Here is a 16,750-nt window from a genome sequence, read left to right as displayed (position 1 = left end):
TACTGTGCCTGAGAGTCAGATTTGCCTTTGAGCTTCCTAGTAGCTGAAGCAAAAAGAGACACAGCCACTCCACAGATATTTTTGCGCTAGCATTGGAGTTGCAGTTGTGGATTTGAGTAAGTAAAAAAAGAAGGCGTATGCTTCATCCTCAGAGCTCTGGATCCCTGTGCCCACGTGCATACCCAGTGAGCCTTTCCACCCCACCCCGCAGCATAGTGCCCTGCACAAAATGAATCTATGCTGCGTGAATACATTAATGAGATCGGTTTTTTAAAAAAAGATTCTTTGATGCACCTAAAATATAACAATTCCCACCTTTCGTATCCTGTACATAATTTATGTACCACCCTTTTTGAACCTTGAAGGATGGAGAAAAGACTTGTCAGGAGGTTTTTGAAAGTGAAGACATTCCAGGCAGACTGCCGGGCTTGAGTGAAAGCACAAAGGGCAAAAAGCCAAGGTGAGCCAGAGGATCTCTGTGAACACAGGGAAGTGGGCCAGCCGGGAGGCCTGAATACTGGACCTCAGAGTTTATCACTCTGGAGACAACAGATAGCCTTCGAACGCTTTGGACTGGAGGAGTAAAATAATCAGGAGTATGGTCTAAGATGACGACATCTGGTAGCAGTGTGGCTGATAATTCAAAAGAAGAAAGGGGAAGTAGAACAGATAGACTTTATCACTCTAGTATAAGTAAGAAATGCAGGGCCTGGGCCAGGGCAGGGACCGCAGAAATGAAGTCAAGGGGCATGCATGTAAAAGACATGTCAGAAATCAAGTCAACAAAGCTCAGTGTCTGCTTAGTCGGGAGGTGAGAACGGCAGAAGGAGAAAAGGAATCAAAGAAGCTTTGGGGGATGGGGGCACAGACCAGAAGTGGGAAATGCACAAGAAGAGCAGCAGCATGGGGATGCAAGACGTTTGGTGACTTTTCAAAATGTTTTCACATTCATTATCTCATTGATTTCATATGCAAGTAGAGAGAGATCCACCCTGAACGTCAGCCTGAAAAGTACTCTGCCCCTGTCTGGAGCTGCCAAGTCCCAGTGACTAAACCTTTGCCTCGGATCCTTCCAACCACAGCAGGGCACTCACCTGAGGTGCCTTGCCCATTCCGGGCATCACGGAGTCCTTGCAAGGACTAAGCCATCCCGTCCTGGTTCTGTGCCAGCAGCAGCTAAAAGCCAGGTAGTGAAACACTCCGGCCTGCCATGCTTGCCAGGAACATGGATGGGTGTGCCCCAGAGTTCAGCCAGAGTCTCCCAGAACATCTGGGCAGGGTGGGGAGGGAGGAGCACAGCCATCAGTTTCTTCAGCGACTCATCTTTCTTCCCACTGGGTAGCAGGCTTTGGCTCCACCACTGACTCAGTCCCAGGCCAGGCGGTGACTTCTGCCCAGGCTGTATCTTCTCCCCTGAGCAACGGGGCAGAGGACTGCTCCCCTCCTGGAGGCAGGGCCTGGATGAGAGGCCTCCCCGGGGTACCTGGCTGAGCCTCAGCGGGATGGGTCTACCGATTTCATAAAGAGAAGAAACACTGACCTGGTCACAAAAAGTCAGCCCTGTGAGGGACCGGGGGCTCAGCTAGTCCAACCCCCCCATTTCACAGACCGGGGACCCCCAGTCTGTAGCCACTGCTGGCCCACGCCCTATTTGCTGTGCGTCCTCTGAGGGATCCCCCCAGCCCCAGAAAAGTACAAATTTCTTCTCACACACTGCCCCCCACGGACTTTCCAGGCCTCATCCCCCCCACTCCCCTTCTCTTCTCTGCCCTCGATCACTCAACCCCAGACACCACCCCCTACCCCTAGCAGCGATGCAGACATTGCCCAGATGCTTGCCAGCACACCCCTATACCCCCGTGCTGGGGCACAGGCCCCGTCCTCAGCCAGCAGTCCCCCTCCCTTCCTCCTCTGGCCAGCCGAATACCTACCTCTTCTGCTCCTGGACAGGTAATTAGCACTTCCTCTGGGTCCCTTCACGGGCTCTTTAGCATTTACCACATGGTATTACCAGCTTTCCTTTAGATGCCCGCCTCCTTCACTGGAAACACACACATCTGTGTCTTCTGGAGCCTTGTGTCCTCACAGCCCGGCAGTCAGGTCCTGCTGACAGGTGGGGAGGCAAAAGGGAAGAGGCAGATGGAGAGATAGGGCTCACAATCAGGGAATAAAAATGGATGCAGTGAAGTGTGTCCCCCACATCTACCAGGTATTCAGTTCTTGGGCATTTTTTCCAAGCTTCTGTACACACACCAAAGACAACACAAACAGATCCACGCCCTACTTTGTAACCCAAAAGGTAACACTGCCCTCAACTTGTTTTCCACCAAAGCCCTTTAAAATCCTGCAGAGTTCTTCATATGTACCCTGTCTCCATCTGAATCTCCAGTTTAAATATCCATGAGACAAAAGAAACCATACACGTTGAACATAAGTTGTAATACAGTGCTGCTTGCTTTTGAAAAGGATGGCGTTTCTGGGAAACCATGTAAAAAATCACACTGTCATTAAACCCATCATATTCTCAGTGCATTGAGAGCGCGTGTTATTTAAAGATATCTGGAGTGATTCTTCTCATCAGTGATGAAATGGTAGACTACGCTACTCTTCAAACTATGTATTAGGTTCAGATGGACAGCACAATTTGTTAGAACCCAGCACCACACATTTAAGTGAGAATAAGTTTCTCTGTCTCGTTAAAAAAAAAAGGTGGAAAATTTAAAGCCAGAGTTTCTCCCACAGAAACCCCCTCAAACCTGCAAAGGGCACAGAAAGCTCAGGCTGACCTCACGGCCTGTGGGATCCTGTAGGTACACAGCTAACTTTCTAGAACTTGCAAGGTAGTACAGAAGCCACTTGGATGATTTTAGCTCATAGTGGCACCACCTAAGGATCCGAACTGTTGAAGACTGTAAATCAAGGGTCCATCAACTCTAGCCATGGGCCCAGTCCAACTCACCGCCTGTTTTTATAAGGCTTGCAAGCCCAGAATGATTTTTATATTTTTAAATAATTTCATAAAATCAAAAGGAGAATAATATTTCATGACAGGTAAAAATTATATGAAATTTAAACTTCCGTGTCACTAATAAAGCTGTATCTGAACACAATCTACCCTTTTGTTTGGTTACCGTCCATGGCCACAGTCCCCCTAAGACAGCAGAGTGAATCATTGAGACAGACACAGTATGGTCGCAAGCCTCAAGTATTTACTATCTGGGCCATTTACAGAGAAGGTCTGCACCCTGCCCCACTTTAAAAGATACTCCAAGGCCCAAAGCCTATGTCTAGATGAGATAGGCTTGTCTTTTAGCTTTGGGTCTCTGCAGCTGGCCAAACAGGCCATTGGGTTCTTTGCGCAGTGGATCTGGATCTCAGTGATGAGACTTTCATCCCTTTTGAAGAAAGTCACCGTCATCATGAACCAGTGACTGCTCATTGACATCAGAGAATCAAACTGACCTTTCCAAGCCAATTCCCTCCTTACTCCTGGAGTTCAAGGTGGGCAGGTGAAGTCCTACCAAGGGCAGGTCACATTGCCCTCGTGCAGAACCGCAGGTGTCCACAAGAGGGAGGCAGCACTCCTGTTTGCAGTCCCAGCTTGGCAGAGCAGCCCCAAAGACCTCGTGCCTTGCAAGCCCGCACAGAACTTTCTCTGGACTGATAGCCGATCTGAAGAGAAACCAGAGTATCCGAGAATGGGGCCATCTTACTGTGCAGGAACCACATAAGCCTCCTGTCCCAGGCAGCCAGTCTGACATCTTAGGGGTCGATCATCAAACCTATTAGTCTTGAAGTATCAGCAATAAAAAAAAGAAAGGAAAGGAAAAAAAAATACTGGTTGAGTGTCTCTCCCTTGCCCTTGCCCACACCTGACCCCCTCTGCTATTCTAGTCAAGCACACTGTGCCAGTCTAAAATCACCCTTGCAATGCTGGGGCTAGGATTCTGTACATTTCTGTTTTTCTGTTTTTCCAGATGACTCCATGTTAGGCTTTGCCAAGTGAAGATGGTGGAAGAAGGGATTTACCTCCTCCTGGGAGTTTGCCTCTTTGGGCTTCCTTGCTGCTATCTGTGGCTCTGAGAGATGCCCCAGCAATATTTTCTCACCCCAGTAATAGCAATGCTGAAGGCCATCTGCATCCCCCCAACACCACACAGCTAGCTCCCCGGTGTCTACGTCAGAGACAAACCAGCTGGCCATGCCCCACCCTCAGAGGTCTGGGTCCCAGGTCCACCAGGCCAATCCTCCAGGGTCCTAATTTTATATTTTTTATTTATTTTAGGGGAGGGCGGTGCAGAGAGGGAGAGAGAATCTCAAGCAGACTCCATGCTGAGCTCAGGGCCCAACGTGGGGCTCGACCCCAGGACCCTGAGATCAGGACCCTAGTGAGAGTTGGACACTTAACTGACTGAGCTCCCCCAGGCACCCCCCCCAAGGTCCTAATTTTTATAATTCCTCCTTCTTCCCTTTGACCCCCAAGTCCTACAAGTGGTAGGATCTCCTGTGATTGCTACGTTTATGATGACCTAGTGTTCTCTTCCTGCCTTTTCAGTGACCTAATTGACAATGTGATGCCTAGTTAACTATTGTTTATATTAAATTCTCACTGTTTAAGTAACTGGGGTGGCTTCTGTTCCCCAACTGGACTCTAACTGATACACAACTTTGCTCAAGTCTAAAACTAACAAGAGATTCTTGGATCACAGAGGCTCCTACAGCCTGCCTGGAAAATTAAGTCTATAAACGCCTCATGTGCATTTAGACGGAAAAGACGCTGGTTGGAAGCTGAGAAACAGGCACAAACCACCCGCTCGGGTCTCATCCTCCTGGGGCCTCCGCTCAGCCTCAGACCCTAGCGCCCTCTTGTCCTTCTCCAGCCAGGTAGCTCCACACCTGTGCGTGCTGGGGGAGAGGGGAGGACTCTCACCCAGCCCCTCAACCCCCTCATCCAGACAAAGGAACCCCGGAAAAATAAAAGTACCCACTGCCCCACGATGGCCTGGTGAGAAAGGGTCAGACTCTCGCGGGTCTTCGCAATTGTTTCTGGTCTGGCAGAGAACAGTTCTCAGATACAACTTCTTTCCAGGCGGCACCACACCTGGGGAAGGAGAAAGAAGCCACAGTGGGCACGAGAGAAGGGGACACAGAATGCCTGCTGGTTCAAAAAGGACCAAATGGCAAGGAAAGAAGACACCTTCATGTCAGGAGCTCATTGCGCAGCTGATGGGATCTTGGCAAAGATTATTTTCCAGTGTTGGAAAAAATTAAAATTAAAAATTAAAACTGTCTGGCAGCCAGCTCTGGCTCCGAGGCGGGGGAAGAGCAGGAAGAGAAGCCAGCGGGCACCGAGGAGGGAGAAAGGAAGGGCGATGGCCCACGGGTCTCTGCTTAACACAGAGCTGGGCTCTGGGCGGACCAGTGCCACCTCGTCAGGGGCCCCTGAAATGACCCAGAGTGCTGGCCGTGGTGTTTAGGAAGCAGAACCTCCTCCCTGTCATCACTGGGAAGTACAGACTCAAACACATTACTTTGCTAGGAGTCCTTTCAAGAAAGTCTTTGCCCTCCTTTCCCAGAATGCCCCGGACCCAGATCCGGCAGGACCAGGACTTTGCCATGAACTCGGGCGCCCCCTGGTGGCCAGTGCCCGAAAGGCGCGAGGGTCGCGTTCCCCGCCTCCAGGCCCACTTGCGTGCACAGCAGTGGTGACCCTGAAAGTTACTTTACCTAAATCTTTCTGTTCTCTTTCGGCATTTCGATGGGGTTAAACAAGCTTCAGCATCCTCGTCTCCCTCTTCGCTCTGATTTTTATTACCAGCTTTCTCCATTTGCCTGCCCCCCCGCTTGACCCACCGCAGTCCCCTTTTAGTTTGAAGGCTGCCTGCTTACCCCAGTCAAGCGTGGCTCTTGGTGGAAGTCACTGTATTTATTGCAGGGGAGGGTGGGGATGGGGAAGGGGAGTCTCTTCCAACTCTCAGACTACCTGGGTGTAGAGGCCTGGAGGAAGAGAACCAAATGTAGGGACTAGGGCACAAGGACAACACTGAGTGGATCCTTGCAGGTCACTCCTCCAGCTGATGGCAGGCTACCAGAGCCCAGGATGAGAGAAGCTAACTGGTCAACCCCTCTCACTTCTTCTGGGGACTGGGGACCATGGCTCTGAAGAGTTGTGCGTCTGAGCAGACACAATCCATCCCTAGCAGGTATGGATTCCTGTTTCTAGAATTCACTTCCTTTCCTAATGGACAATAAGAATTTAACTTCCTTGCTTGAGTCTCCTTCCCAAGAAACTTTGGGGAGATGCAAATAGTTTTTGAGAACCTCTCTGACCTTCCTCTGCCCTCTTCACTCTGTCAACAAGCAGGGTGAAGGTATGTGAGGAGGTCAGATCGAGGTGGGGGGAGATGGTCAGGGCTGAAAAGGCAGGCGTGACTATGGGTGCTCATCTCTCCCAGGTCTTGTTCTAGTGTCCGCTCACAAGGAGATCTTTTAGAAACCTGGATGTACATTTTCCTCAAGCCACCCTACTTCCAGGATGGCAAATATAAGGCCTCCGTGCCATCCGACCTGACCCCACATGCACACACTCACTCCCATGGACGACACAACTGACCACAGCCATTCCAATTCCTGCTCCACAGCAAGCTCCAAACAGCCACTTCAAATTCAGTGGAGGTGACGAATGAGATAAAACCTTCTCATCCTGGTATATCTTAAAACATAAATACAAATATGTGATTTATTGTCATCTGGAACATTCATTATTCCAAATCTGAGTTTCAAACCAGCTTAACTACGACCTTGTACATATCTCAAATTCCTCTCCACCTCTTTAATATCGGAGTATCTTAGTTTCTTCAGTATGCTCTCTCACCTCAGGGCCTTTGCGCTTCCTTCCCTTCTGCCTGCCCTGCTCATTTCCTGGATACCTACATGCCTCATGCCTTCACTTCTTTAGGTTTGTGTTCAATTACTGCTTTATCAGAGGTGTCCCTGGACCTCTCTAGATAAACAAGCACCCTCTGCTCTCATCTTCACTCTGCGCATGCTCACCTGGTCTGCATAGCATTTATCACCATCAGATTTATTACTCAGTTATTTATGGCTTGATTTTTTTGTTTCCACTACCAGGAAGTAAGGTCCATAGATTAGGGGCTGTTTTGCTTGTTGCTGTTTCCACAATGCCCAGAGTGAGCCATCAATGAATGCATGCTTCATGAATGAATAAACGAGTCCATTAATAAACAAATAAAGAATTTTGTGACAGAAACCTTCCAAAAGGGAACCACCTGCTCTCTGTACAGAGAGGCTGGCAATAAAGACAAGATACAGAAAGTAGACAACCTCCAAGTAGGTCTTCCCCACACAAAATTCATAGGAGTAATTTGACTGTAAATATAAACCTTCCTATTCCCCTTTACTGATATAAGCCCCAAGCTGGACAGCATATGCAAACATATAGAGAATACGCCCTCAGCACATATAAAATGCCTCACTATCTCAGACTAATTAGAAATAAGGCAAAAGTGAACTACTGGAAAGTTCAGGCTATTAAAATTGTTAATGAAATACACTTTTATTATTTTCAAATCCAGGGGCACTTTCCTTATTCAGCATTTGGACACTTAATATCTCCATTCCATTTAATTCAATTCCACTGCCCCCCAAAAAGCCACAAACCCAGAAGTAATCAAAGAGTCCTTCAGGCATCCACAGCAATGAAAATATCCAAAAATAGCCCAAAGCAGGAAATTTGCTGAGATTCAGTTATTTTGCTAACCAAAAGAAAGTGGGACACCCATTGATTATCAGTGCCTATGAAAGTGAAACTCTGGCAACATGCAAGTCAGGAAGAACAGGAGGAAACAGGAAGAATAGTAATAGTATCAAATAACATCAATGGCTAGTATTTACTGGGCACTTACTACATGACCGGCCCTACTCCAATTGCTTCCCATATATTACTTAGCTAATCCATCTAACAACCAAACCAGGGAAGGACTGTCATTTCCTCATTTTGCAGACGAGGGCACTGAGGCACAGACCATACAATCATGAAGGAAAAAAGCAGAGAATTTAGGCAGTTAGGACAGCGGAGAACAGGGGAGGCTGAGAGGGAAGGCTCAGTGACTCCAGGCACCGCTGTCCTATGAGACAGGTCACTGAGTCTGTAGGTCATAGGTCAGCCCGCTCCCATAAAACCTCCAGAGTGATGACCCAGGAGGGAGGGGACTCAACTTGTTTGAATTTTCATAAACTGATTATCCAGAAAATCACTTGTCTAGAATTCCTCATCTAGATGTGTTGACAACTCAAGTCATTGCAGGAGCTACTTTAAATTTTTGAATGGGTTTGGGGGGCTCATGGGGGGCTCAGTTGGCTGAGCAACCCACTCTTGGTTTCAGTTCAGGTCATGATCTTGAGGTTGTGAGATCGAGCCCTGCGTGGGGCTCCACACTCAAGCTGAGTCTGCTTCAGATTCTCTCTCTGCCCCTATCCCCGCACTCTCTCTCTCTCTCTCTCTTATAAATAAATAAATAAATAAATAAATAAATAAATAAATAAATCTTGAAAAAAAATTTTTTTGAATCAGTGTAACCAACACACTTATTTTATGCGAATACCTTTAAAAGGCCTCGAACCTTACTTGTTCTCAAGTAGTTCTAGGAATTCCTACAACAATTTTGTTCTCGCCATCCACCCTGTATTTCCTTTTCTTTTTTTCAGCGGGAATGGGTTTCACGTCAAACACTTCTGCACGATCGATCATGGGTTCCGAATCAGGAGATCCTGTGCATGGGTATGTGTGTGTTTCTCCTTCAAACCTGGGCCGTCCCCAGTCCTCCCCCTCCCGGAACTGACACTGACATCTGGTCTGCAAGCGGGAACCACACGCACAAGTCAGTCTCCCCACTGCTCCGGAGAGCGCGGGGGCAGGGGTGGGGTAGTCACTCGGGGTTTACGACCTTCTCCACTCACACATAAAATCTGTCAGCGCCCAGCCTGGAATCAGAAGCGGGACGAGTGAAACTTTCTAGGTTGCCATGGTTCTTTCCAAGTTGTGCGTTCAGAGCCAAACAGGCTACAGTTCCTGGGGAATGTCTTCAACAACCCCTAAAAGAAGCCCTCTTGTCTTATGTGTTCTAGCAAATCTACCACTGCAGGAGTGGAAATTGAGACTTTATGTAGTTTTTAAATGCTGTAATATTTTTTCAAATAAATCTCGCTTATAAAAAAAAAAAACCCACAAAAAAACCCAAAACCCTTAAGTCTGGTCCATGATATGCTGAACATTCTTGCCCAGGACTGATTTTTTTTCCTCCAGGTTTCATTGAGTAACTTCTGAGGCAGCTCCCAGTAATTATTTCCATTCACAAGCTGGTCTCAGTTGTTCCTCTAATTTAGAGTGTGGCCCCAAAGTACCCCACATAAGCCAAGCCTCTCACTCCCACAGGCCACGATACTTCAACCTCAGAGCCGACTCCAACCCAAATGTTTCCACTTGCTCTGGGAGGACTGTAGGAAGACTGGTCCCGGGTAGCTGCAGGAGCCCAGAGGGGCCTCATCTGCTTCGTGGGGCACTGGATGGGGTCCCTCTCCAGACGCCAGCTAGGACACTGGATCTGCCCTCCCACCACGGCCACTGGTACAGCTAAGTCTACTCATGGATACTCCAAGACTTGGTGCCTCGAGGTACCCACGGGCACTGATGTTTTCCCAATGTTTGTGTTTCTTTTTCAAACCCTATTCCTCTTAAGGAACTTGGGGTCTCACCGCCCCTTCCAGGGGCAGATGGCCCTTGCCCTGTGATCTGCTTCTCTTCAGGTGGCCTGGCAGAGGCCCGAGAGCCTAGGGCACCCCCCAGAGTACTGCTCACTCCACCGTGGACCGCCCCCCCCAAACTACTGCAGCCTCCAAAAGACAAAGCCAAATGAAGTCCTGTGTTCAGGCTTCCTGTCGGTGAGCTTTTGCGTCATTGCACAACTTTGCAGGTGACCTGGGTCACCTGAGGTTAACAAGGCTTAATGTTTGAGTACCGAGATCTAGGACGGATGTATTACCTTCAGAAAGAACAACATCTTTCCTTAATAAAAAGAAATAGAATGTAGATTTGATAGGAACTGATTCCCTATATTGTAAAGTTTTTAAAAAAATGTGTAATGGTTTATTCCAAGTTTGTGTTATTTCAGAGTGATACTTATATTTAACAAATTGACCTGGAACACATGTACTGGAAAGATCCATGATCCAGCTCCGTGCACGTCTGTCATCAGATTTGCTCCCCTCCAGCCCCAGGCGAGGGAGGGCTGCTCAGTCTCCCCTACCTGACCAGCTGTCAGTCACCAGCAAAGCAGAGCACCAGGCCTCAGACTTGGCATGTCCCCCCAGGAAAGCTCTCCCAGTGGGAAATTGCAGAAGTTCATCTTTTCCCTCACCCCGAGAGATGCCCAAAGGCCAGACACAGTAGTTTGGGTCTTTCAGGTGAGTAAACTCAGCTGCTGGGAGTGACCTCCCTTGGATTTTCCAGCTACTGAAGGGGGGGAGGGGTTCCCTGTTCCGTCTGTTAAGACTGATCCTTTGGGAGTGATCATCCGATAGATTTCTCAGACTCCCTTTAGAGTCCTCAGGGGTGACCATCAGCCGGGCAGGAGAGGGATTGGAAACATATTTCGTAAATTCTCGCAAGTTACTTCCAAAATGAAGTCACCCAAATGGATCACAAGATAAGCCTGCCAACAATTAGATCTTGTTTCCTTTTAAGTGGATCACAGTAGCAAAAATCTCACCTTCGCTGTACTTACCTGAAGCTCCTGGGACCTATCAGCCCTCCTGCGTGTGGAAAGGAGAGGAGAAAAGAGAGGAGAGGGGATGGTTTTAGGTCAAAGAGCCTCTCCTCCCACCCACTTCCACGGTGCGCCCCACCCCCACCGTAGCAGCCGGCCACGCCCACCCACCCATTCTGCAACTACAGGCCCCGTGTGGGGCTCCCAGCGAGGCTGCCGGGGGTGGGGGGGGGGTGGCCCAAGGTTGCTGCACACCTTGCCCTCGGGCAGCCCACAGACTGCTGGGGGAGCCGGCTACAGAAAGCAGAGATTTCAGGACGGTGCCCTGGGTGCGCCGAGACAGGCACAGGTGCCGTGGGAGCCCGGGGCCAGGGCCGTAGAAGACCCAGGCAGCTGTGCCGTTGAGTCACACCTGTGTGGCATGGAATGCCGCCCTCCAAGAAAATGGTCATGGACTCTTGAAATGTGGCTTTGCTTTCCAGCACTTTGCACTCAATCCCCTTCCTTGGTATTAGATCTCCATTTTTCCACTGCCCTGTCTGTCCAGTGAGATGTTATAAGCCTCTTAGGCGAGGATTTCTACTTTTGTGGGTTTTACTGTGTTTTGTATGTTGCTGCTTTTGAAAACACGAAATATTTTTATTTTTGTTGGTCCCGAATCCCGCGCAAATAATCAGGGGAAAACAGTATCCCAAAACGTTCAAAGGCGTGGGAACGTGCAAGCCCATTGTGAGGACAAGGCGGCACAGGGTTACAAGAATGGTTGCGCAGGAAATTGCACACTCCTACTAATAATCAATACTATTTAATGCTAGTCCTTGTGTAATACACACGGCAAGTACTCCTCACGCTTCCCGCATTTGAGTTTGACAGCAAACCCGTGAGGAGGGCGGGTTCCCCCACTCCCGTTTTACAGAGCAGGAAACTGAGGCTTGGAGAAGCGGGGGCTGTGCGGGTGGCGAGGCCGAGCCGGCCGCCTGCGCTCTGCACCCCCACCCCCCACGGCGCCCCGCGCCCCGCCCCGACCGCTCGGCCCTTAGCTCGCGGCGTTAGATAATCTCCGGGACAGCCAAGGCGCTTTCCCTGCCAAACCGCAGGGAGGGACGAGGCCGCGCGGAGGGAGGGGGCTGGGAACTGTTTGTTGTTGCTTTTTCTGAATTAAAAGAAAACAGGGGAACGGAGCAAGGGAGGGAGCAAAGTTCAAGGGAGAATCTGGCAAGTCACCTTGGGCAGACCCCTGGACTGCTTCCAGAACTCTCTCTTGGAAAGGGTGAGGCTGCCGAGTGTGTGATGAGTGCTTAGTGAGTATTCATTGCGGATGATGGATGACTGGCCTGGAATTCGTCCACACCACAAATTTGTTCCTCTGTACACCCAGGCAACCAAAAAGCCAAAAGAGGTGGGGGGATCGGGGTGCTGCTATAATGTTAGTTTCACTAGGCGGCTGGCACCCGGGCCTCCCAAACCCTGGGCCCCGCCCTCCTGCATTGTCTCTGCCGCTGCTCATTCCTTTCCCGGGGCCCTGGAAGCAGAGCCCCCAGTGACCCTTTCCTGTCCTTGTGCGCGCTCACAGCCCAGCCTAAACCCCCGAAGCCCCAGGCAGAGATCGGCGCTCGAGAACTAGGAAGTTTTGAGGGCAGCCTCCGGCCTCCCTGCCTCCAACCCCTTCCCTCTGCGGCTCCCATCCTCCCTCGAAGCTGCCAGAGTCACGTTTCCGTTCCCTGGTTTTGATCATGTAACATCCCCACTTGGAAGGCCAGAGCGAGTCCCAGTGGTCTTATATGTCAAATCTCAATTTCTAACCATGAGCATTAAGATCCGCCCCCATGGCCCCCCATCTTGCCTGCCCCACCTCAGGGACTTTCTCTCCTAACTCTTGCAAAGCACAAGTTCTGCCGGGATGTATGCAACACTCACGAGCCACGCCCTCCCCTCCCCCCACCACTTAGTCATTCAGCAAGTATTTACCGAGCATCTATAAAGCGCCAGGCACTGAGCCACGGACTGCAAATACAACAAAGAACACAAAAATAAACATCTCTGCCCTCGCAGTCGATACAGTCAAGTGAGGAAGACAGTTAAACAAGAAATAAAATTTTCTTGCCCCCAGTTGCCCCTGAAACCGCAGAGCTCCTATTTAAACCTGCGCCAGACTGTGTAAAATACACCAATAAACAGACCATGCGCAAGAAGAAAAGACACCCAACTAGTTGTCCCTGGACAGCTAAGTAGGAAGATTAGAATAACTATTTCCTTCCTTCTACTTTTAGATAGTTTCCAAAATTTCAATACCGATCAGGTATTAATTTTATAATAAAAAGCAAACTGTTTTGGGGTGCCTGGGTGGCTCAGTCGGTTAAGCATCTGCCTTCGGCTCAGGGCATGATCCCGGGGTCCCGGAATCAAGCCCCACATCTGGCTCCCTGCTCAGTGGGGAGCCTGCTTCTCCCTCTCCCTCTGCTTCCCTGCTTCTGCTCTCTGGCTCACATGTGTTCTCTCTGTCTCAAATAAATAAATAAAATCTTTTAAAAAACTGTTTTGTAGGGTGCCTGGGTGGCTCAGTTGGTTAAGCTACTGCCTTCCGCTCAGGTCATGATCTCAGGGTCCTGGGATCGAGCCCCGCATCTGGCTCCCTGCTCGGCAGGAAGCCTGCTTCTCCCTCTCCCACTCCCCCTGCTTGTGTTCCCTCTCTCACTGTCTCTCTCTCTGTCAAATAAATAAATAAAATCTTTAAAAAAAATAAAAATAAATAAACTGTTTTGTGGTATATCTTACCTTTTTCTGGTTAAAAGAAGCCACACCCTTTCTTTTAAGAAAACGTTGAGACTACAGAAAGCATTAATAAGAAAATAAAAATCACCCACAATTCGATATTAACACATAACAAATATGAACATTTTATTTCATTAGCAGCTAACTGCTGTCATATTTTTTCATAAAATCAGGCTCACGTCGTACACAATGATTCATGACCTATTTTTTTACTTATTATAGTTTTCCATGGCAAAATGTTGTACGTCACTTTTCATGTCTTTCTCGTACGTACGTGATGTATGAGCCATAATTAGTTTAATCAATCCCTATACATAAATCACTGTATTGGTTCCTAAAGACGAAGATTGTCAAGGCTGGAAATAGGCTTTGGAATCACTCAGATGTGGATTAAAATCCTAACTTTACTTCTTGTTCATGATAACTTTACTAAATTTATAAATCCACTAAATTTTCCTACGTCTCATTTTCCTCACACATTGCATGGTGATAATAATATCTTCTGTATAGGTTATTGGGGAGAACAAAATTAAAATAATATCTTGAAATCATTTGGGCCACGCCTGGCACAGAGAACTCAGTTAATGGTAGCTGTTAGCCCTGATTATTTCTTTGGAATACAACTTCTGGGTGAAGGGGTTTAACCATTTGGAAGTTTTTTGGGGTTTTGTTTTTTTAAGATTTTGCGTATTTATTTGAGAGAGAGGGAGAGAGTGAACGGGAGGGAGAGGGAGTGAGAATCTGAAGCAGACTCCACACGGAGCTCAGAGCCAGACCCGAGCTTGATCCCATGATGGCCACACATCATGACCTGAGCTAAAACCAAGACTCCAATGCTTAACGCCCCGAGCCACCCAGGCGCCCCCGTTTTGAAGGTTTTTGAGGCGTACCACGAAGTTGCACCACAGGGAAGAAGGATGTAAATTTCACTTAAAAGGAGGTGGAGGCAGGGAGAAATTTTTAAAAATCACAGTTGTACTGTGATTGAGCTCTATGTGCCCATGCTCTAATGGGCTTCTTCAGGAACAGACACGAACGAAACCCTCCCAACCCTCCAAATGTTATGATCCGGCTGTTCACCAGCCTTCTTTCCACCAGTGCTAATCTCCCCGTCCCCTAAAAATTTCCTCCTCTGAGTGCAGTGATGGTTCTTGCTGCCACCTGACCCTTTCCACCTTCTAGGGCATCCTCCAGGGAACCCCTGTTTAATCCTGAAATCACTCTTAGTTCTTCAGTTCACCTTTTACCTTTTCAGAAGAGAATAAATTGTCCCCAGGTCAGAAGTGTTCAGCAAGACCTGAGACAAGGAATCACATGCTTAAAGATGTCATGTCTGGGTGGGAAAATGGGGGCTCCAGCAGGGGCTGTGTCCCCCCCCCCAAGGTCACACAGAAGCAATGACCCTCTCCGCGGACACCCCTGGTCACTCTGCATCTCTCCCACCGCTGGGCCACACCCCCACCAGTCGGCCTGTTTTATGGCTCAGGCTCAGCCCTGAGTTATCCACCGCGATATCTCAATTTGAAAAATCTTGCCCTTGACTCTTGCTTTCATGCAGCCCGCTGCCCTGCTATCTGTCCAGATCATTTCTGCATTTGGACACCACACTCCCACCCACCAGCCTTCCTTGAACTGGGGGAGATAACAGATTCTGTGCCCACCCCAGCATTCCTGCACATCCCAGACATGAAAGCAGTTGGGAAACATGCAGAATCCTCCCCGATTTATTTCTTCTTACCTTACATCCCTTCCACTTTGATGTCAGGAGAATATTTGAAAGAGAAGCATCTAACGTGACCTGCTACCCTGGAGTGCCAAGCAAAACAATTACCACGGTAATGGAGTGTGGTGAGGAGATGGCAGTTGTAGATGAGCTGGGTGAGAATGGGTGTGCTTTCTGAACCCCTGTTCCACCTCAGGGCTGGCCAGCAGGACCTTCTGCTGGAAGCTCCCAGGGCACCCCACTCACAGAGTTCTGGGGTAGCACAATCCATTCCAAAGACGGAGGGGCTCCTGTCTTTCTCTCAGACCACTCTGGCTCTTATTGGGGCTCCATAAGAGCCCTGGAAACTTCCCAGGAGTAAAATAGAGTCGCAACCCCGAGCATTGTAAGGATGGGTGGTGGAGTGGGGTGGATAGAAGCGAGTGGGGTGGAAAGGAGGCTCTACCTGCTCCCCAGGCCTGCTGCTGAGTGATGCCAAACTCCCTCAGGACACAGCGAGGGTCATCACAGAGCCTGGACCCCAGAGCCTGGGATGGCCAGCATCCCTCCCTGCCCGGTACAGTGATTACGGCACCGCGCCCCTTTTGCAGCAGAGCCGTGCCGTGCACGGTGAAAGGCAGTGTGAGCCTTGAAAGGGGCTACATTTTGGGGGCATCAGAATTTGACTCTTCCTGTGGACAACAAGGCCTGTCTCGATGGGGCCCATCATCCCTTCCCTCTCCTCCCCTAGCTCAGCAGGTCACCAGGTCACACTTACCTTCTTGCTGCTCTTCAAACAGGCCAAACTATACCTGGCTCAGGGCCTTGACACTTGCTCTTACCTCCCTCTGTACCGCACACTGAACTTCACGCCCCATGTATGTACCAATCTGCACAAAACAGGATGGCCTATAACCTGCCCTGCCCTGGACATTGTTACTCATGGACACGGGAGCGTACACACACACACACACACACACCCTCTCAACGGGCCACTCAGCTGTATCGCATCACTGGCACTTTCTCCTCATTCACTCCTCTGATTAGTTGCTCCTCTTTAGAAAAGTCTTCCTGAGCCCCTCTAGAATAGCCTTCTCCTCCCCAACCCAGGCAACCCCCTCCTCCGTACACTTTTCTTTCTCATGTGCTCTGCCTGAGATAGAATTCCTTATGTCTGGGCTTCCTTGTTTGTCTTTCTGTTCCTTCCCCCGAACATCAGCTCCAGGAGAGCAAGGAGTGGTCTGACTCACCGCTGAGTTCTGAAATCCAGAAGGAAAGCTGAATGTAAGACGCATATATAACCGGTCACTAAAAAGCCTGATGCAGGACTCCATCCCAGGACCCTAGGATCATGACCCAGGCTGAAGCCAGACGCTTAACCAACTGAACCACCCAGGCACCCCGAGTGTTCTGATTTTCTGTGAATGGATGGGGGTTTCGGTGGACCTCCTGCTCTCTGCAGAGCCGGGAGAGCCCCCGAATCCAGGGCTCC

Source organism: Halichoerus grypus, chromosome 7 (genome assembly GCF_964656455.1).
Source record: "Halichoerus grypus chromosome 7, mHalGry1.hap1.1, whole genome shotgun sequence".
NCBI classification, from domain to species: Eukaryota; Metazoa; Chordata; class Mammalia; order Carnivora; family Phocidae; genus Halichoerus; species Halichoerus grypus.
This window is presented reverse-complemented; position numbering follows the sequence as displayed.